Source organism: Aotus nancymaae, unplaced genomic scaffold, assembly GCF_030222135.1.
Source record: "Aotus nancymaae isolate 86718 unplaced genomic scaffold, 86718_ANA_hifiasm-v0.15.2.pri h1tg000012l, whole genome shotgun sequence".
In the NCBI taxonomy this organism is placed as follows: domain Eukaryota; kingdom Metazoa; phylum Chordata; class Mammalia; order Primates; family Aotidae; genus Aotus; species Aotus nancymaae.
Genome location: NW_026988423.1, coordinates 45,720,028 through 45,742,728, shown reverse-complemented (window position 1 = coordinate 45,742,728; position 22,701 = coordinate 45,720,028). Strand labels below are relative to the sequence as shown.

Genomic DNA, 22,701 nt, shown 5'->3' with positions numbered 1-22,701 from the left:
CATAGGTAAAGGCTCTCTCTACGCCCTGTCATGTGGTATAGGGACTATAAATGTCAGCTCCTTTCTTGCTTTGAAGTGTAAGTTTTTGTGACTTTAGAGGGAGTTGCCCAGTATTTCTAAGGGTCAGAGCTGAAGCTCTAGCTCTAAAAAGGAAGCTTGGAATCTAAGTATAGAGGCTAACATTGTAAGTGCCACATGTCAGGCACTGTACCCCTTAAAAAACAGGGTTTGTGGGCTCACGCCTGTAATCCCAACACTTTGGGAGGCCGAGGTGGCTGGATCACAAGGTCAGGAGATCAAGACCAGCCTGGCTAACACGGTGAAATTCCATCTCTACTAGAAATACACAAAATTAGTTGGGTGTGGTGGCACGCACCTGTAGTCCCAGCTACTCGGGAGGCTCAGGCAGGAGAATCGCTTGAACCCAGGAGGTGGAGGTTGCAGTGAGCCGAGATCATGCCACTGCACTCCAGCCCGGGTGATAGAGTGAGATTCTATCTCAAAAAAAAAACCCAAACAAACCAAAAAAACAGGATTTGCCTGGCCGCTAACAAACAGCTCTCCAGGAAAACACAGGTTTGATCAACAGGAGTTTTATCACTTGTCACAAAAAAGGAGGACACTGGAAGTGTTCTCCAAAGCCGTGTCTCCCGAGGGAAAGTGACAGGAGGGTTTTATGGGGTGATGGGGGATGGAGGGTGTGTCATCACAAGTAGAGGAGGGGTCCCAATGGTGCAGGTGTGAAATCCGTCATGCCAGCACATAGGTCGCATGTGATGGCAGCCGAGCTGTAACACCTCCCAGGGTGAAGACTTCAGCACGGTCACAGGGAACGTTCACTCAGGTTTCTCTCTAAGTTGCTGGGGTCTGTCAGGAGCTGTTTTATTGTTGTTGCTGATGCTGTTTGTTTGTGTTTCTGAGATAGAGTCTCACTGTATTGCCCAGGCTGAAGCGCAGTGGCTCACTACAACGTCCATCTCTTGGGTTCAAGTATTCCTCCTGCCTCAGCCTCCCAAGTAGCTGGAATTACAAGCGTGCGCCACCACGCCCAGCTAATTTTTGTATTTTTAGTAGAGATGGGGTCTCGCCATGTTGGCCAGGCTGGCCTCAAACTCCTGACCTCAAATGATCCGCCCACCTCAGCCTCCCAAAGGGATTACAGGCATGAGCCACCGCGCTGGGCCCAAGAGCTGGTTTTAACCAACCAGGTCACTGCATTCTACACAGAGTTTAGGAGTGCAGGAGGCTGTGAAACAGGCTGATTGATCAGGTTGATTGAAGTCCCTGGAGACCCTCCCTGTCTCCTCACAGTACTATCAATGTCTAAGGGCTTCACAGGTATTAATTTGTGTAAACCTCATCACAGCCCTGTGAAATGCAGAGAGTCTTGTCCCACCTTACAGACGAGGCAACTGAGGCACAGAAAAGTTAAATACCTTGCTGCAAGTTGTTACAGTGAGTCCATGCTGAACCTCTGCTCCACACTTCTGACACCAAACGTGTGTGGGTTTTCCACATCCAGCAATTCTCCAGTTCTCTGTGTATGGGAAGCAGAAAAATTCCTTTTTAAAGTTTGCTTTCTTCTTTAAGTGTGCTGATGACTTTGTTAAGCCCTATCCTATGTAGCTGTTAGACATGCCGTGCTTACAGGCATGCAGTACATTCTATGTCCTTGTACTTTAACCAAGATGTCTGTGCTGGACGTGCTCACAGGCATGTCCCAGCTCTGCATTGCTTTTACCTGTTTGGAAAAGTTTTAAGTTGTTAGCCAATCGGGTTTTAGTTTAGACTGTGAGGTCTGTCTCCAGCCAACAGAGATCAGACACAGCAGTAAGGACGACCCCAAATGCATAAGGGATAAATTTGTGTGTTTCCCTTTGTTCACTGTACTGTCATGGCATAATGGCTAGCGAGGGTACCCTTCCTGCAGCCCAGGAAGTAAAAATTGCATTGCTGAAAGATCCTTTGTCTCAGTGCCGATTTTTCTTTGTGGCACCGAGCATCTATTTCCAACACTGTGGATACCAGTTTGGTGGTTCACATGTGTTTACTACATTTGTTGATTTATTATAAAAGATTTATTTTATTATTTTATTTCAGTTGTTTTGAGAGAGCAGGTGGTTTCTGGTTACATGGATAAATTTTTTATTTTAAGTTCTGGGATACATGTGCAGAACATGCAGACTTGTTACACAGGTACACCTGTGCCATGGTGGTGGTTTGTGGCACCTATCAACCCATCACCTAGGTTTCAAGCCCCACATGCATTAGGCATTTGTCCTAATGCTCTCCCTCCCCTTGCCCCCCACCTCCTGACAGGCCCCGGTGTGTGATGTTCCCCTCCCTGTGTCCATGTGCTCTCATTGTTCAACTCCCACTTATGAGTGAGAGCATGTGGTGTTTGATTTTCTGTTCCTGTGTTAGTTTGCTGAGAATGACAGCTTCCAGGTTCATCCATGTCCCTGCAAAGGACATTAACCCATTCTTTTTTATGGCTGCAATGGATAAATTCTTTAGTGGTGACTTCTGAGATTTTGGTGAACCCATCACCTGAGTAGTGAGCCAATGTGTACACTGTACCTAATAGGTAGTCTTTTATCCCTCACCCCTCTCCCACCCTTCCCCACGAATCCCCAAAGTCCATTATATCATTCTCATGCCTTTGTGTCCTCATAGCTTTTCCCTCACCTATCAGTGAGAACATACGATATTTGGTTATTTGGTTTTGCCTTCCTCAGTTACTTCACTTAGTGAATAACAGTCTCCAATTCCTTTTAGGTTGCTGTGAGTGTCATTATTTCATTCCTTTTCATGGCTGAGTAGTAATCCGTGGTGTATGTACACTACATTTCCTTTATTCACTCATTGATTGATGGGCATTTACGTGGGTTCCACATTTTTGCAATTGTGAATTGTGCTGCTATAAACATGCATGTGCAAGTATTTTATTCATATAATGACTCCTCCTTTGGATAGATACCCAGTAGTGAGATTGCTGGAACAAATTGTAGTTCTGCTTTTAGTTCTTCAAGGAATCTCCATACTGTTTTCCACAGTGGTTGTACTAGTTTACATTCCCACCAGCAGTGTAAAATGTAAAAGTGAACAGGTAGATGAATAGATACGTAGGGCAAGTCCAGAAGGGTTCTGGGAACAGGAGCTTCTATTCCCATGTAGCTGGGATGCACCACCCTCCAAGCACATAGAGCCATTCATCAACTCAGAAGTTCTCTGGATCTCATAGTTCAGGGACTATGCGGGCTTCATTACATAGGTCTGATTAATTATTATTAAATTAATCTCTAGCCCCCCTCCCTTCCCTAGAAGATAGAAGCAGAGCTGAAAGTTCCAAGCTTCTAATCATGGGCTGGTCTTTCCCCAGTGGCCAGCCCCCGTCTTGAAGTTCTCCAGGAGCCCACCAAGAGTTGCCTTATTAGAATCAAAGATGCTGTCATCACCCAGGAAACTTGGAGGGATTTAGGAGCTCTGGGTAAGTTGCTTCTCTCACCCCCATCACTCAGATAATTGCAAGGGTTTTAGGAGTTCTGTGCCAGGAACCGGGGGACAGAGACCATGTCTGTGTTTCTTATTGTGCTATGGTGTTCACCATAGAATACCAGGTACAGAAGCAGGGATGCAAAAAGAAGAAAACCCAATAAATGACTCAAGGAACTTGGACTTACTACTCTCTGCTGACCTGTTTATATGCTCCGAGCATGGCCATGTATGGGAACCACACAAACCACCACTTGAGACACCTGCATTTCTCACCATGGACACCTTCATGGTTCTGTTGATTGCTCCATCAGAAATAAATCTCCATTCTTATTTGTAGGATTCTGAACTTAAAGTAGCCCCGGCAAACCCACCTACCCCCTTCCTTCCCCACTGATGAGGTTTAGCTCTGTCACCACCCAAATCTCATCTCCAGTTATAATCACCGTGTGTCTAGGGAGGGATTTGGTGGGAGGTGACTGGATCATGGGGGCAGTTTTCCCCATGCTGTTTGATCCTGAGTGAGTTCTCACAAGATCTGATGATTTAAAAGTGTTTGGAAATACCCTCCCACCCACCTCCTGCCACCTTGTAAAGAAGGTACTTGCTTCTCCTTCACCTTCCGCCATGATTGTAAATTTCCTGAGGCCTCACCAGCCATGCAAAACTGTAAGTCAATTAAATCTTTTTTTCTTTATAAAGTACCCAGTCTTAGGTAGTTCCATGTAGCCATGTGAAAACGAACTAATACACCCACCCTACAAAAAGGATACTCTTCATACACATTTACATTTGTGATTGTTGAGAAAAAATTTGTAAACTCACGCTCTACTCATTGTTATGCAAAGCCACCAAGCCGCCCGCTTTTTCAAGTGTATCTGAACGACATTTAATTAATACAAATATTTAACTGTATTTCCAAAAAGCAGGCATGGTTTTTATTATTCACCAGTTTCCCATTGTCCGTGGAATGGGAACTCTGAAGACAGAACAAATAATAAGGATCATGACAGGAGGAATTCCCCAACCTTTACTCACTTCATGCTCCATCTGCTCCACCACCAAAGAGACTAGGAAATCGGCCAGAGGGCTGGAGATAAGACTCCAACAGCAAGAGAAGTCCCACTCAATGAAACTAGTGGGCCCCAACCAGCTCCTCACCTGTCAGTCAAGCTCCCTACCTCCCTGCCCCTCCTACGCCTAGTATTCTATGGTGAGCGCTGTGGCACAGTAAGAAACACAGCCATCATCTCTGTCCCTGGTTCCTGAAACAGAAGTCTAGAAATGTTTGTAACTTCCTGAGTGATGAGGGTGATAGAAACATCTTACCCAGAGTTCCTAAATCACTTCAAACTTCTTGGGTGATAACAGCATCTTTGGTTCTAATAAGCCAACTCTTGGTCGGCTTCTGGAGAGCTCTAGGATCGGGACTGGTCACTAGAAAGATCAAGCCATGCTTAGAAGCTTGGAATTATCAGTTCCATTCCTACCCTCTAGGGAGGGGAGAGGAACAAGAGAGTAAATGAACAATAATTGATCAAATCTATGTGATGAAGTCTTCATAAAGTCATCCAACAGCTTCTACTTTCTCCCTGTGGTAGAAGTGAACTGATCTCCACCAACAGTGCTACAGAGATCCCAGAGAAATCCAAATAAAACTAAAAGAATGTACATACCCAACTCTTAGGGAGGCAGAAGTGGGAAGATCGTATGAGCTCAGGAGTCAGAGAGCTGCCTGGGTATCCTAGCAAGATCCTGTTCTTCACAGAAAGGAGAAAAAAAGAACTCAGCTCACTGCAACCAGAAAGAAGGGGCACAGATATGGGGGGCTGTGGTTAGTGGTTGAGGGGTCTCAATACATTGCAAGAAGATAAAAATCAGATGAAAGAAGTAACTGGATGGATACAACAGAAAAATCCCCAGCCCAGTATATGCTAAAGAAGAAATGGCATCGTGTGGGAACTGGTTTCCTGGGAAGAGCTCAGGACACACCCTAGACTAGAGGTCCGGGAGAAGAGAGCTTGGCAGTGAGAGGGGGAGGCTGAGCAAAGAACTTAATTGAACGTGTGTTTGTTCTCCAGATACGACACTTAGGCCTTCACTCTACGCTTGGTTCTTGTAGAAGAGAAACTAGTAAAGTTCTAAGATGGAAGCCAGGCAGCAGGTGGACTGGAATGGAGAAAAGATTTTGGGAGTTTCCAGGAAGGTTTTTTCCAGTAAAGAAACTAGATGTGGCAGGGGGTGGTGGCTCACGCCTGTAATCCCAGCACTCTGGGAGGCCGAGGTGGGTGGATCACCTGAGGTCGGGAGTTCAAGACCAGCCTGACAGACATGGAGAAATGCTGTCTCTAGTAAAAATACAAAATTAGCTGGGCATGGTGGCGTGTGCCTGTAATCCCAGCTACTTGGGAGGCTGGGGCAGGAGAATCGCTTGATCCAGAAGATACAGGTTGTGGTGAGCCGAGATCGCACCACTGCACTCCAGCCTGGGCGACAAGAGCGAGACTCCATCTTAAAAATAAATAAATAAACTAGATGCACCCCAATGGCTAGAATTATAGACAGACTGGATAATTTTGGTGATATGGCAAAGATATAATAGTATTTTCCTAACAAGAAAAGAAAGGAAGAAGAGAAAGACATAGTAGCATTTTACTAACAAGAAAAGGGAGGAAGAAAAGAAGGCAGGAGAAAAGGAAGGTAGAAACTTCACGTTGGGGGAAAAATCAGAATAAGAAACTCAGGACTAAATACAAAGCAAAATAAAACAGGAATGTTTCTGAACCTTGAATAGTGTTTAAAAAAAGAGAGAAATCAATTTGATATGCACGCTAAGAACATTTATTCCTGGGGCGGCATTACCCCTTCGAAATGAAATGTAATCCTGGATTACTACGTGGCTCTGCAATCTGAAAAACTGACTTAGTCATGATGAGTGAATGTCTTTGTTTTTCCTTTTGCTGCTGTTTTTTGTTTCGGATAGGTTTGGTTTTAGATTTAGAATTAACCTATGGGAAAAGTAAAGAAGTTTTCCTTTCGGTTATGAGACACACCACCTTTGTGTTTTCCATCTTGCTAGTGTAAAAAAAGTGATGCTATGGCTTAAAAGAAGCTGGAGAACAGAGAGAAGGATGGAAGAAAGAAAGGGAAAGGGATGTGATTGCTAAAAGCCTCAACTTTGATGGGCTGGAGTCAGCACTCCACCAAAGTTGAGGCAATAAGAAACTCTAAATATGTTATGTAAAATTTTAAGGGGTAGCCATGAATATAACTACAAAATATAAATATCAAAAAGTAGTGCCCGAGCACGGTGGCTCATGTCTGTAATCCCAGCACTCTGGGAGGCTGAGGCGGGTGGATTACCTGAGGTCAGGAGTTCAAAACCAGCCTGGTCAACATGGTGAAACCCCATCTCTACTAAAAATATAAAAATTAGTCAGGTTTGCTGGCAGGCACCTGTAATCCCAGCTACTCAAGAGGCTGAGGCAGGAGAATCGCTTGAACCTGGGAGATGGAGGTTGCAGTGAGCTGAGATCATGCCACTGCACTACAACCTGGGCAACAGAGTAAGGCTCTATCTCGGAAAAAGAAAAAAAAAGTGGGATTGAAGGAGTTTCAGGGGCACAGCATGGATCTACTCCAGGGAGTGCTGTTTTGCTGTTGTGTTCTATAGGAAGCAAAGGCATGGACCTTGGAGGTAAGGGACCAACATTTTTCTCTTCTGTATCAGAGTCTGTATATAATCTTTTTGACTGATAAATCACAAAATATTGATATTAGTGTATTATCTGGAAGAGAAACAAAAAACAGGATTGAAAAGTTGTAATTTCTATCGAAGGAGAAGCCTGTTTCTTTGTCATTAAAGACCTTTTGAACTCTCTGATATTTTTACGTGTACATTTGATATATTCATTAAAATTTAAATTTCAAATATTAAAAGATCATTCTAGCAAACAAAATATAAAAGAAAATAACAATGTGAGCATTACATTCTCTCCTGGGAAATTGTGACTCTGCTCAAGATAACAGATTCATTTGCTTTAGACCAAATTTGAGAATCTTAAATTTTGCACACGACCTGAATGTTCACAAATTAATAAAAATGCACCAGTGACTCTCACACTCTACTTTTGACCTCGATCTTGCTGCACGGGTCACATGCTTTTGCAGAATCTTCTCATCCCTGGTCCAAAGCACCATGCAGTCAGCTTATCAAATAACCCTCCATCTGGTCTCCCTCATGAATCACACTCAGAGCCCCATCGCTTAAGAGAAATTCATTTTTCTGCTCCTGTTCCTTTTCTGTGTAAGATTCTGACCTTCAGATATCATATAAGTTCATCTCATATAGAGGCTTCCCGGTCTGACTTTAATTCCCATCCCTCCTTGCTTCCTGCAATTATTCCCCACTGCCCACTCGCTCCTGCTGCAGTCATCGGCAAGTCCATCTCTGATGCTCTTTTATTTCTTCCAAGGCCAGTCAGGTAGCAGCCTTCAAAGCCACACCAATGGCAAAGAGAGAATGGCTAAGAAATGCAGCTTGCACTAAGAAAAGAGAATGGCTAAGAAATGCAGGTATTACTTCCTCTCTATTATAGCCAAGAAATCAAGCTTCATAAAAGTTAGGTACCTGCTCTGGTCACACAGCTGTTACAGAACTGCGAAGTTTGCTAGATCCAATTTTTCCTTTTAAAGAGATGGGGTCTCACTGCATTATTGCCCAGGCTAGTCTGGAACTCCTGGGCTCAAGCGATCCTCCTGCCTCGGCCTCTCAAAATGCTGGGATTACAGGAGAGGACCACCACGCCCAGCCCCTAGGTCCAAATTTGAAGTCTTGTCTATTTAACTTTCTGTGTCTTTTTAAAATGTAAACCTACAGTGCAATTCCTCTGTGGCTAGCTTTTAATATAAGGTAACCGACACTGAATAACAAAATAGAGTTGAATATTGCTGTATTCTTTTTTATTTACATTTTTTATTTCCATAGGTTATTGTGGAACAGGTGGTGTTTGGATAAGTTGTTTAGTGGTGATTTGTGAGGTTCTGGTGCACCCGTCACCCAAGCAGTATATACTGAACCCGATTTGTAGTCTTTTATCCCTCATCCTCTCCCCACCCTTTCTACCTGAGTCCCCAAAGTCCACTGTATCATTCTTAAATACAATGTAAGCTTTGCGTCCTCATAGCTTAGCTCCCACTTATGAGTGAGAACATACAATATTTGGTTTTCTATTCCTGAGTTACTTCACTTAGAATAATAGTCTCCCATTCCATCCAGGTTGCTGTGAGTGCCATTCATTCATTCCTTCTTATGACTGAATAGTATTCCATCGTATATATACACCACGGTTTCTCTAGCCACTTGATGACTGATGGGCATTTTTGCTATTGCGAATTGTGCTGCTATAAACATGGGCATGCAAGTGTCTTTTTCATATAATGACTTATTTTCCTCTGGATAGATAACCAGTAGTGGGATTGCCAGATCAAGTGCGGTTCTACTTTTAGTTCTTTAACGAATCTCCACACCGTTTTCCATAGTGGTGGTACTAGTTTACGTTCTAACCAGCTGGCTTGAAGTTTACATTCTAACCAGCTGGCTTGTAAACCAGCAACTTGGAGCTGGTACTACGTGTTAGGAATGAGGAAAAAAAAAATCCAGGATTTTTTCAGGGATCTGGGGTCTGATCTTGGTCCTATGAGCAATTAACTCATTTTGCTTGCATTTTTCTCATTAAAAAACAAGATGATTTACTGGATAATCATTATGTTCTCTTCCAACCCTGAATAATTTATATTCCTGAAAGAAATAAAGCTCATTAAAGTAATTTTCAAATTCAGATACCAATCGCTGAGGTGAATGAGGTGGAAAAGTGGATTTAAGGTTAAATAGTAAGACAATAATTGAACTAAAGACAAAATCTTCATATCCTAACACGTAGCTTGATATTGTTCAGTATGACACTATAGTATATTCATCTGCTTGGAGTGCTGTATAACAAAATGCCACAGGCTGGGTAATGTATAAGAAACAGAAGTTTATTTCTGACAGCTCTGGAGGCTGGGAAGTCCATGATCATGATGCCAAAAATGTACGTTTTATTCTAGGACCTCTTGTCTTTGTTTGTGAGTAACCACACCTCACTGCACACTCACATAGTTTCTGGGATAAAGACGTCTCTCTGGTGTCTTTCTTTTTTTTCTTTTCTTTCTTTCTCCCTGTCTCTTTTTCTTTTTCTCTTCCTTTCTTTCTTCCTTTTTCCTTCCTTATAGAGCTATGTTGTCTCAAACTTTAGAATGCATAAGGACCATCTGCAGAGACTGCTTAAACATATAATTTAACTGTGAAATTAGCTCTCAGATTGCTTGTGACCAGAGCAAAAAAAGAAAACATGCTGGTTATATACCTTCCAGAGTCCATAAGGAGCTTTCCTTTATAGGAACTAAAGTTTTGCCATTAATTCATTCTAAAATAAGCGTCAATGAGAAATGAATGAATGCTTTTAACAAAATCCTGATAGTAACAAAGCTATTTCTCATAGCATCTCTCAATACACTGTAATGTCAAAACAGAATCAATAAACCATTATTCTGGAATTATGGATTATAGAATGTTCTTAAATACATGTAATTTTGTTTATTCCAAATGCATGGAATAATTAAAACTAGGTTAACAAAGCATTGTTTAAAACCCGTGGGCAACATGCTTTTAGATAAATAAGACATTTGTGATAAGCATGACTTTTTTTTTTTTTTTTTAAGAAACGATACTTCTGCAAAGCTTTTAAAAAAAGTTGTTTTTCTTTTAAGCAGTTTAATCTTTCTCTCGGGGCTTTGGTTTATATAAGTAATTTGCATAGAAACTCTTTGTTTTTGGAGGTCCATGGGTTGTACTTGAAGTAGGAATGTTAATGAGAGAGGCTGTATCAGAGTTGGAAATACTATGTTCCATACCTTTTCTATTTAGTGTATGTAACTAAATATAGTTTACAACCAAATGTATCCTGATGCCTGTCTCTGTGGTGACTATTCACACATAGTGAAAGGTCTTAGTGACAAAATATTCATGAGCTTTCACTCTGAGATAACAGATTGCAATGGATGGGACATAGTTCTCCAGTCCTAAGGTTTTTTCTTTTTTCATAATATTGGCTAAAAATGTTCCCAGACAATTTTCACTACCCTTGATATTATATATCTCACCCCTTGTTCAAGCCAAGGAGTTTTGCAGAGATGAGGGATAGGGAAAGAAAAGAGTAGCAACATTCCATTGTGTTTGGTTTATGGGTTTGTTCTACTTAGAGCATCTCAGAGAAGCTCTTTTTGATACGAGCCATAACCGATTACAAATTAATGGACTATGGAAAAGAATCCAAAGATAGTGAGACTTGATCTCCACTGAGCTGAAACTAGTAGCTTTGACACAAAATATCCTCTTGCTATCAGCTTCACATAATGTGAATGCATTCCTGCTGTCATGTTCCTTATTTCCCAAGAAGTAGGATAAGGAGTTGAAAGCACCAGCAGAAAGAAGAGGTATGCCTTTGTGTTTGGCAATTACGTTGCTGGGTGACGTTGCCTGACTTTAAGCCACGTGAGTAAGAGGGCTGGACTGTCACCTTTCCAGGAGAGATATTTGCATGCCCTAAATTTCTGTTATCTGGTTGAATCTAGTCACTGAAACTGAAAGTGTTCACAGATTACGTCTGTCTCCCATTGACACGGATTGGCCACAAAGATTTGTGACGGGTTACAAAAGCATCCACAGGCTCAAATGATCTATTTTTAGATCAGGACTGTCTCATTAGATCTCATCAGTGGAAGTCCAGCTCAGAATCCAGTATATACAATCACCCCTAATTGCACTAGACATTCCATAGACAAGTTCATATTTTTGATCTGTGTGATCATACCTACCCAGCCATCTTTTCACCCACTCATTTACTTGAAAAAAAGTAAACTCTGTACTGGGGGAAATATAAAACCAAACCTCACTGTGCTTGTCCTTACCCTTTATCCTACAGAAACGGAGGGAGAATGCACAATAATTCTACTATTCCAGGATCTGGTGGATAATATCAGCAACTCTTTTCATATCCATGAGGATTTTACAGACTTGAATTATGTTTTCTTTGGCTTTCCTATCTAATTCTAATCCTTTTCTTGTTCCTCCCTGGAAGCTATTCGAATCATCTAATACTTAACTGGCAGAAAATCATTCCAGATCCAATGTTTCAGGGAATCAAAGAAATCCAGGATAAAAGAAGCCCAGATTCTCTAATGTCTCCTGTCAGTTACCTTTCCGAGTGCTCTCCACTTTCAAGTAACTTCTCATTGATACATCCAGGCCAAAAAGACCCTAAGCTTCTGCTACACATAATGATGCCAATTTCATTGAATGGATCACTGAAATCCAATTATGGTGCTATAAAAGTCATTATTCAAGATATTTATTCTAATAAAAACACATTCTACTTACCTAACCAAATGTTTCCAAATCAAAAATAGTATTTGACAAAAATGAGTGTACATGGACTTCCAATTCTAATCAAAATTAAATAACAGAGGCGGTATTAGCTTTTCTGCCTGAAATAACAACAACAACAAAACAAAACAAAATATATATATATTTAAAAAACAATAGTTTTCAAGACACAATATCACACAATGAGAAAACAATGATTCCTGAGAAATGAGAAAAAACCTAGAATTCTACATCCAGAGGAAATAGCTTTCAAAACCAAAAGTGAGGCTGGGTGTGGTGGCTCACACCTGTTATCCCAGCATTTTGGGAGGCTGAGGTGGGTGGATCATCTGAGGTCAGGAGTTCAAGACCAGCCTGACCAACATGGTGAAACCCTGTCTCTACTAAAAACACAAAACTATCAGCTAGGCATGATGGCAGACACCTGTAATCCCAGCTACTAGGGAGGCTGACGTAGGAGAATCACTTGAACCCAGGAGGCAGAGGTTGCAGTGAGTTGAGATCGTGCCATTGCACTCCAGCCTGGGCAATAAGAGCGAAACTCCGTCTCAAAAAAAAAAAAAAAGTGAAATAAGATTTTCTCAGACTTACAAAATCTGAAGGAAATCACCAGCAGTCCCACACTTTAAGAAATGTTAAAATAAATTTCTTCAAACAGGAGAAAAATTATACCAGGAAGAAATAGGAATTTCTGCAAAAGAGTCAAGAATATTGGGATGGTAACTACATAGGTAGATATATAACAGTATTTGCCTGTTATTTAAATCACTTTAAAATATGACTTAAACGAAATTAATAATATTATAATGTGGCACTTGTGACACATATAAAAGCAAAATGAATAACAATAGTACAAAGGCCGAAAGGGAAACAATGTAAGCACAGTATTATACGGTTCTTATACTATAATGAAATAACGTGTTATCACTTGAAGGCAGACTTGTGATGTGTTAAAGTTGCATATTACAAATCATAAAGCAACTACTAAAATAACAAAACAAAGAGTTAAGATAATGAATGATACAGCAAAGATTTAAAAAGGACTAAAAACTACTGTTGATCCCAAAGCAGCAGTAAAAGAAGAAAAATGATACACTGAACAGATAGAAAAATATAAACAAAAGATGAGGTGATGGATATAAACCAAATCATATCAATGATATATTAAATGTAAATGGTTTAAATATCACAATTAAAAGATAAAGATTATTAGACTTTCAGGGAAGGAAGCAAGACCCAACTGTAAGTTGCCTATAAGAGACTTAGTTAAGTATAAAGACACAGATTTAAAGAAAATATATATACCATGTTAAAACTAATTAAAAGAAAGCTTCCATGGCTGTATTAATCAATACTGAAAGCAGGCCAGATGGCCATTGATGGGTGAATGGATAAACAGAATGTGATACAGATATATATATATATATCCTTATAATGGAGTATTACACAAAAATGAAAAGGAATAAACTATTGACAAAGGCAACATAATGCATGCATCTCAAAACTATTATTCTGGGTGAATGATAATAGACAAAACAAGAGTAAGTGTTAAATGCTTTCATTTGCATAATACTCTAGAAAATGTGAACTAATCTATAGTGACAGAAAGCAGATAAGCAGTTTTCAAGGAGGGGATGAACAGAGGGACATGAGGAATGGATTATCAAAGAGCAAAATTAAACTGTTGGAGGTTATGGATATGTTCATTATCTTGATTCAGATACGGTTTTATGAGCAGCAACACCCATCAAATTCTATTGAATGTCCATTTTTTTTTTTTTTTTTTTTTTTTTACAAAGAAAGAAAGAAAAAGAATAAAGAAGAGGAGGAAAAAGGAAGAGAAAGAGAGAGAGAGAATGGGAGTATTGCTTTCTTGCCCAGGCTAGAATGCAGTTTAGTAATGGGTATTGAAAACCTCTTTTATACCAATAATTATACTTGATGTAAACAGGAAGGAATAAGGGAAGAAAATAACAAACGAGCAGCCAACCAATATTTCATTTAAACCTATGAAATGCTGTGCGATTACTGAGTAGTGATTTACTTCCAATTATGTAGTCACTTATGGAATAGGTGTGAGGTGGTAATGTATGTTTTATGTATTTGAAGTGGAGAGTTCTATAAATGTTTATTAAGTTTACTTGTTCCGGGTCTGAGTTCAAGTCCTGGATGTCCTTGTTAATTTTCTGTCTCGTTGATCTATAAAACCGTTAGCTCTTCTTGTTACATTGATCCTTTTGCCATTATGTAATGTCCTTCTTTGCCAATTTTGCTCTTTGTTACTTTAAAGTCTACTTTATCAGAGGAGAGAATTGCATCTCCTGCTTTTTATTTGTTTATTTTTACTCTCTGATTGGTTGATAAATCTTCCTCCTTCTCTTTGTTTTGAGTCTTTGTGTATCGTTGCATGTGAGATGGGTCTGGATGCAGCAGAGCAATGGGTTTTGGCTTTTTATGTCCATTATAGATCAAGAAAGCTATTTTAAAATGGGCATCGTGTCTCATGCCTGTAATCTCAGCATTTTGGGAAGCCAAGGTGGGAGGGTCACTTGAGGCCATGAGTTCAAGACCAGCCTGGACGACATAGCAAGACTCTATCTCTACAAAAACAAAAATTAGCTGGGTGTGGTAGTGCACACCTGTAATCCCAGCTACTCAGGAGGCCGAGGTGAGAGGACTGCTGGAGTCCAGGAGGTCAAGAGTACAGTGAGCTATGATCCTGCCACTGTACTCCATCTTGGGTGATAGAGTGAGACCCTGTCTTTAAAAAAATTAAAAAGTAAAGAAGTGAATGTATTTATCAGACAAAATATGTAAAGATGAAAATGTCCCAGAAAATCTGTAATGCACCAAAATGCCAGCATGGAGCAAACAGTTGACCCTTTAATAAAGAGTGTTCATGTTACAGTCCTATATATGATGTGCAATAGAATGGCAATACCTAATTAATTTTAATAATCTAGGTTTTATGATTATTCATCCTGGCCAGAAGCTGAAGTTTATTTTAAGAAAGAGAAGTCTTATCTGAGTTGTCAATTCACATAAATATTCCTTGCGCATAGTTAAGCAATTTCTATGTATATAGGTTTGAACTACATTTATAGGCAGAAGTAATCCTGTACCGTAGGACTGAAAATAAAAAATAACCCAGTGCTGCCAACTCTGTCAGTTCTTCCAAGATTCCCTCTCGATTTCATTGCATTAATTGACTCATGGGTGCTTGGAATGCTCCTTGGTGTGCTCTGAGTGGGTAATGAGTAGAAACTTCAATCACTGATTTGCAAGGTCTTGATTACCTTGGCCCCCTAATCGTTTAATTCCTGATGAATGTTCTAGGAATAAAATTGAAGGAGGCATGTTACCCTCTCTGGTCAGCCAAAATACTATATGCGTGCCGGCATTTTTATCTATCTCCTCCTAAAGCATTGCTTCCCTCTCTCGCCAACAAAATTGGGCTCTTAAAGGCTCCAGTTGCTTCTCTGCAGCCACTCAGATGAAGGTGCTACAGGGCCAAGTCCCATACTAGAGTCATACGCTGCCTGTATATACTCAGGTCCACCAGGCTTCTCCTTCCAGGAAGAAACAACATGTTCTTACGCAACAGAGATGCTCAAACCAAGGCCATCGGAGGTAGAAGGTTCCCTTGCAATAGAAGCTGCTACATCTGCTTCCTGCGTGGTGCTCTTCTGTAACACACCTCCCTGCTTTCTCAAAAGCAGTGTCTGAGATCTGGACACCACCCTCTACCACCTCTACCATTACATTTGGCTTGTTACCGTTGGGCCGAGCCCACTCTTGCTGCCAGCACTATCCTACCTTCCCAGCACATCCTTCTCACCCACACTGTGCTGAAGCAGCTTATGGAGCTCGGAATAGATCCCACTATGTCTCTGACCTGGGCACAAAAGGATGCCGATTCCAAGATGTGGCCTTGCTGAAGCCAATTATTTACGGAGGAGTCTGACACTAACTCTATTTTCCAGGGTCCTTCATTTCAGTGGGAAATATAAAGAAATAACAGCTTGCTTAACCCCTGTCACTGGGCTTCAAGGTAATCAATCCTGCCCCCAGAACTAACACCATTTAATATGAATTCACTACGTTCTAGGCATTATACTGCAATCTTTGCAAGAAGGTATGCTAGCGTTTGGATGTGGTTTGCCTCCGTCAAAATTCATGTTGATATTTGATTTCCAATGTGGTAGCATTGGAAAGTGCAGCCCAATGGGAGGTGCTCTCCCACTAGGGTGAGAGTGTTTTCACTGTAGATGACAGACTGGTTCCTGCAAGAGCAGTTGTTAAAAAGAATCTGGCTTCCTCAGTCTCTCTCTCCTGCTTCTACTTTCACCATGTGAACTCTTCACATAGGCCCCATTCACCTTCTACCTTCTGCCATGAGTTGAAGCAGCATGAGGCCCTTACCAGATGCAGCTGCCCGACCTTAGCCTTTTCAGCCACTAGAATCATGAACCAAATAAACCTTTCTTTTCGTCAATTACCCAGCCTCAGGTAGTCTGTTATTGCAACACAAATGGGACAAAGATCATATAGCTCCTTAAATTTTCTTTAATTCTCTTTAAACTACTCTTTAAACTAGTTACTGAATTATCTTTCTCAGAATAGTACTTATGTTCACTGAGGTTAACTAACTTAACTAAAGCTGCACACCTAGTCAGTGACCAAGTGACCTTATGTCCAATTTTTCTCCTCTCTGCAGAGGCCACAGCACCTTGTTATCTTAAGAATTCCTTTTATGAGGGAGTTTTCTATTTTTATAATAATTTCTATTGTTAGGATGCAATAATTCATTAATAATAGCAAACTTGGTCTGAGGCTTCTTAGATTGACTTTTCCAATGCCTTCATCTTCCTGAGCTTCAAATCCACTTAAATATAGGGCCTAAGACCATCAGTCACCCAACCTCTTCTCTTAAAAGTGAAAAGCATTTAGTTAAGTGCCTACATGGCTAAATGACTGCGAGTTTCACTGGCAGTTAATAAAAAAATCATAAACGACCTTAAACCCTTCAAGAAGACTCAATAGGACTTTCACAATTTCATACTTTTGGTATTACCAAGAGAATGAGTCATCAAAAATAAATATTTCTCTGAAAAATACCCAGCAATCAAAATATCATACAAATCAACTTGCATTCTCCACAATCACTCTACACTTGTGAGGACTGACCACATTCCATTTTGACCTAATATGAGTGTTTAAAACTTTTTTTAAAAAAATTACGTTTGGGCTGGGTGTGGTGTCTCAGGCCTGTAATCCCAGGACTTTGGGAGGCCGAGGCAGGTGGATCACAAGGTCAGGAGTTCGAGATCAGCCTGACCAACATGGTGCAACCCTGTCTCTACTAAAAATACAAAAATTAGGTGGGTGTGGTGGTATGCGCCTGTAATCTCAGCTACTCAGGAGGCTGAGGCAGGAGAATCTCTTGAACCCGGCAGGTGCAAGTTGCGGTGAGCCAAGATTGTGCCCTTGCACTTCAGCCCAGGCGACAGAGTCAGACTCCATCTAAAAAAAATAAATTAAGTTTGTTTTAATCTGAAGAAAACCGTCCACCCTGCCTCCAGCCCTTTGAACTAACTAGAGAGGTTCATGCATCACAGTTCTTACCTAGTGACCAAGCTGAGTCCCCACAGCTGCAAAGCTATTCATGGCTACTGCAAGGATTGTGCCTTTTCTTTCTTTCTTTTTTTTTCAGATGTGCATATTTCCAAACCTTATTAGTACTCAGCTGCACTCCCAACTTCTTGACTTGTAGCCCCGTCTTCAACCTTGCTTCTGGCTCGTGACTGTGGGCTTGCCCTTCATTTCTCTCAGCCTTTGATGTAAACATTCCCCAACCAACTCTAAGTTGAATTCTTTCTCTCCTTCTCTTATTACCAATTTCCTAGTTCTGACCCCTAAAAACCAGAGAAGGCCAGCAGTGGGCTCTGACCAAGAGGATATGAGGCAGAGCATTAGATGTGAATATGTGCACTTCCAACTAAGTTTGTATTATCTATCAGGTTATGCAAAATATAAATGTTCATTTTCATGCCCATTTAACACAAAAGTATCTATCTCCTGGGGTAATGTGCCATTTTATCAATAGTTTTTCTATCATGTGAAGATCATAACACCCTTATATTCTCAGCTCTGCTCTCCGATTCTCCAGGGAATCCCCTTTCTCAGGTATTAATTTCCACAGTCGTGCTCATTAATGTGATAAACCTCTCTGATTTTAAATAGCTCTTCATACCCAAACAGGCCATAATTGAATGGAAGATTTAATTGTTTTTTTTCTTTTTCTCAGCAAACAATCAGACCAGGCAAGCAAGGACACAGCAGACAAAACACCGCTCAACTCAGGAATGAAAGACATGTGTTTCCATTCACTGCTAGGCAGAAATGTCACTGGATTTCAGAGAGGCTGACTCAGGGCTCGGTTTGGAGTGGAGAGCTATTGAATTTCCCCTTCAGACTGGCAGACAGCTCAGCTGCACGGCTTTCTTCCTGTCAGCCCTGTTGATTTGCCTTCAAAGGCGGACACTCAGAGAGAGTGAAGGGAAAAGGCCACTGCTGGCCATTTCAGGACCAGGGATTTAGCTCTGACTCCCACTGATACGGTTTGGGTCTGTGTACCCACCCAAATCTCATCCTGTAGCTCCCATAATTGCCGTGTGTTATGCGGGGGGTGCCTGGTAGGAGATTATTGAATCATGGGGGCAGGTCTTTCCCATGCTGTTCTCGTGATAGTGAATGGGTCTCACGAGATCTGATATTTTAAAAAATGGGAGTTTCAGCCAGGCGCAGTGGCTCACGCCTGTAATCTCGGCACTTTTGGAGGCCGAGGTGGGTGGATCATGAGGTCAAGAGATTGAGACCATCCTGGTCAACATGATGAAATCCCGTCTCTACTAAAAATACAAAAATTGGTTGGGCGTGGTGGTGCATGCCTGTAATCCCAGCTACGTGGGAGGCTGAGGCAGAAGAATTGCTTGAACCGAGGAAGTGCAGTGAGCTGAGATTGTGCCACTGCACTCCAGCCTTGTGATAAGAGTGAGACTGCATCTCAAAAAACAAAACAACAACAAACAAACAAACAAACAAAAAACGAGAGTTTCTCTGCACAAGCTCTCTCTTTGCCTGCTGCCCTCCTCCCTGCCTGCCGCTATGATTGTAAGGCCTCCCTAGCCACATGGAACTCTAAGTCCAATAAACCTCTTCCTTTTGTAAATTGCCCAGTCTCAAGTGTATGTTTATTAGCAGCATGAAAACAGACTAATACACACACCAGCTCCAGCTTGCAGCTCACAGCCTGGTCCAGGGCTCCAGCACATAGATCATATGCTTTGCGTTGGTGTAGTCTTTTGATCACATGAAGTGGGATCCTCTTGCAGAGAGATAATAACTGCCTCACCCTCAAACACCTGTGGCTGGCTCTGGATCAGAAAAATTCCATTTTCCTCTCTACATCAACTCAGTAAATTATGCTTTTATGTAATTTTGTAAAAGTTTTGGGTGACTAAGGGTCCCAAGCAAGTTGATTTATATGAGGTTTCGATCTCATTTCAATGGTTTTTAGGAGTCAGAACTAGGAAATCAGTAATAAGAGAAGCAGAGAGATGATCTGACGCAGTTGATTGCGGATGTTCATATCAAACGCCAGAAGAAACGAAGGACAAGCCCATATTCATGAGCCAGAAGCAAGGCTGAAGACAGGGCTACAAGTCAAGAAGTCAGGAGTGGGAGCTAATAAAGATTGAAGAAAGGTACACCTGCCAAAAATAAAAATAAAAATAAAAGGCACAATCCTTGCAGTAGCCATGAATGGCTTTGTAGCTTTGGCAGCTCAGCCTGATCACTAGGCAGGAGCTGTGATGCATGAACCTCTCCAACTAGTCCAAAGGGCTGGAGGCAGGGAGGATGACTTTTCAGATTACTTAATTTTTTAAAAGTTTGAAATACTCCTATCAGGTCAAAATGGAATGTGGTCAGTCCTCACAGTACAGAGTGCCTGTGCAGAATCAAAGTGGATTCCTATGATATTTCAATGGCTGGGTATTTTTTAGTGAAATGTGTATTTTTGATGACTCATTCTCTTAGTAATAACAAAATGTATGAAAATGTGAAAGTCCTATTGAGTCTGCTTGAAGGGTTTAAGGTCATTTATGATGTTTATCAAATGCCAATGGAACGCATAGTCATTTAGCCATGTAGGCATTTAACTAAATGTTTTTCACCTTCAAGAGAAGGGCTTGAGTGACTAATGGTCCTCAGCCCTATATTTATGAGTATCTGAAGCTTAGAAAGATCAGGCAATGGAAAAGTCAACCTTAGACAAGGTTTGCTATTATTAATGAATTATTGCATACTAATGATAGAAATGATTATAAAAATAGAAGGCTCTTCCATAAAAGAGATTCTCAAGATAACAAAGGTACTATGGTATCAATAGGGAAGAGAAAAATTGGAGTAAAGTCACTTGGTCACCTACTAACTGTGCAGCTTTGGTTACGTTAGCTAACCTCAGTGAACCTAAGTACTATTCTGAGGAAGATAATTCAATAACTACTTTGAAGGGTAGTTTTGAGAATTAAATCATTGACAACTGGCACTTAGTCTGCTTCATCCCCTGTTGCCTGACTTTGCTGTGTTCCTTTATTGGCACTTGGTTTTCAAGCTATCTGCATTCCAGCTGGAAAACTTCGTAAAACCAAAATATTCAAGTTTATTTTAATTTTTTTTGGGAGGGGGAGCAAATGTGAGAAGACATGTCTGCATACCGTATAGATCATATTCTCTGCCATGTTTAGATACTTAGAATCATACAACAAGTGTATCTCTGGTTTCAGGGGAGACAGAGCTTCTGAGCAGGGAGCAGGGTGTTAAGACTGCACACATTTTTTGCTTTGCTGGAGCCAGATCTCCAGATTTGGCTCTTTGTTGTTGGAAAGGAATCCCACAACATCACACATGCCTAGGTCTATGGTAGAAAGAGTAAAACACATTTTTTAGCCAAGCGACTCTGAATTTGAAATGAACCACGTCCAAACTCACTTTCAACATGATCAATGATCAAAATAGGACCCATTGTCTCTGTTGCAGTGTGGCTGAAACTGCTGCAAGTTTACCAAAGCCACTGTCCTTTGCATAACCTTTGCTTGAGCATGAACATGGAATACAGATACATTTATACACTGTGCTCATTTAATACCTTTTCCCAGACATTTTTTGGTCAATCTTCCAATGTTGCACTTTTAAATTCCTGACCATCAGCCAAACCCTTGGGAATTGTGCATGAATCTGGGTAGATCCAAATCACTGATCTCTCAGCCAGGCCAAGTGGACAACCTGATGACTGCCCCAAGTTTTGCCTTTTGGAGGATTTGCTTTCATCAGTATCTTTTAAGAGTACTCTCAAATGAGGGGCTGTAACACTGCAGCAGTTCATTTCAAGTTGGTGACTACATACAGAGCAGAACAACGTGTATGTCAGGCCCAGGCCTTTTCCTTTTCACTAAATGCCCATCTTTGAGGCTGTCAATGTGGATCGAAGGAGAAGAGTTGCCGCAGCAGAACTAGATATCGCAGGAGTCTGAGCCTCCTGCTCATAGAGCATATTTACCTTCCAGACCTGCTTAAGCCTAATCTCTTCCCTTACATTTCAATTTGATGACAGATGGCTGCTGTGCATATTCAAACATGGTGGGTCCATTTAGACCTAGTGTCTAGTTGGTAGAGAAAGAGATACCTTGGTGCCCTGCCCAGATCTTCCCAGCACTCACCATTCTAGTACATGCCAATGGTCTCCTCTTGCAATCACCAGGAATTCTCTGCCTTTGGGCTTTCTGTGAAGAAAAGTGCACTTTCCACTGCACTTTTCCAGTGCACTTTCCACTGCACCTGGCATGGTGGAAGTAAGACAGAGTTAACACCCCTGGAAGCGTCCCTCAGCCAGTGACAAACAGGAGCTGGAGAGGAAGTACACTGGCTTCCTCATCCATCGAGTACTATATCCCACTACCTCCCAGGGGATTTTAGTGGGACTGAGCCATTATGAGTTGCTCATGGATGTACCCACATTGGCTCCTTTCTCTTTCCTGCCCCACACATCCACTTCCCTGCCAGGGCTTTCCGAGATTAACTTTCGAACAAACCACATGCACTCAAATCCTGTCTCAAGGTATGCTTTTGAAATAGGCCAGACCATAACCAGTAGCTCTGATTACATGTCCACTTGATGTTAGGTACTCAGTTTTTTTTCAAGCATAAGTCAGGAACTTTTTAATCTCAAGAAAAGAATATTTATTTGAAAAAGTACCCATGGCATTGCTCCAACACCGTAATCTGCTTATAGCTGGACTATATTTTCTATATTCCTTAAAGTTTAGTGTGGAAAACTCTGAATTCTAGTCAATGGAATGTTAGCAGAACCAGGAAGCAGAACCTTCCAAGCCTAGCTCATACCAGAAAAAAAAAGAAAAAAGAAAAAAAGAAAAGGTAAGAAGACTTTCACACGTGCACTTGTTCATGTTCTATTTCTGCTTTCTGCTATCTGCAATAGCGACACTCAGTGATATGGTTTGGATGTCTGTCCTCTCCAAATCTCATGTTGAAATGTGATTCCCAGTGTTGGAGATGGGGCCTGGTGGGAGGTGTGGGACCATCGGAGAGGATTCCTCATGAATGCTTTAGCACCATGCCCTTGCAGGTAAGTGAGCTCT

At 41.2% G+C, this 22,701-nt stretch overlaps 1 long non-coding RNA gene across 1 annotated transcript in view; it reads right to left on the bottom strand.

The window, feature by feature from the left end:
* LOC105715039 (uncharacterized) overlaps positions 1 to 21,831 on the bottom strand; it is an 81,379-nt gene extending 59,548 nt beyond the window's left edge. The window contains exons 1-2 of the long non-coding RNA XR_002478901.2: positions 21,763 to 21,831; positions 1,437 to 1,537 (exon numbers count right to left, since the gene is read on the bottom strand). This is a non-coding gene — a long non-coding RNA (uncharacterized LOC105715039). The remainder of the gene's footprint in view (positions 1 to 1,436; positions 1,538 to 21,762) is intronic.
* Between the last annotated feature and the right edge of the window lie 870 nt (positions 21,832 to 22,701).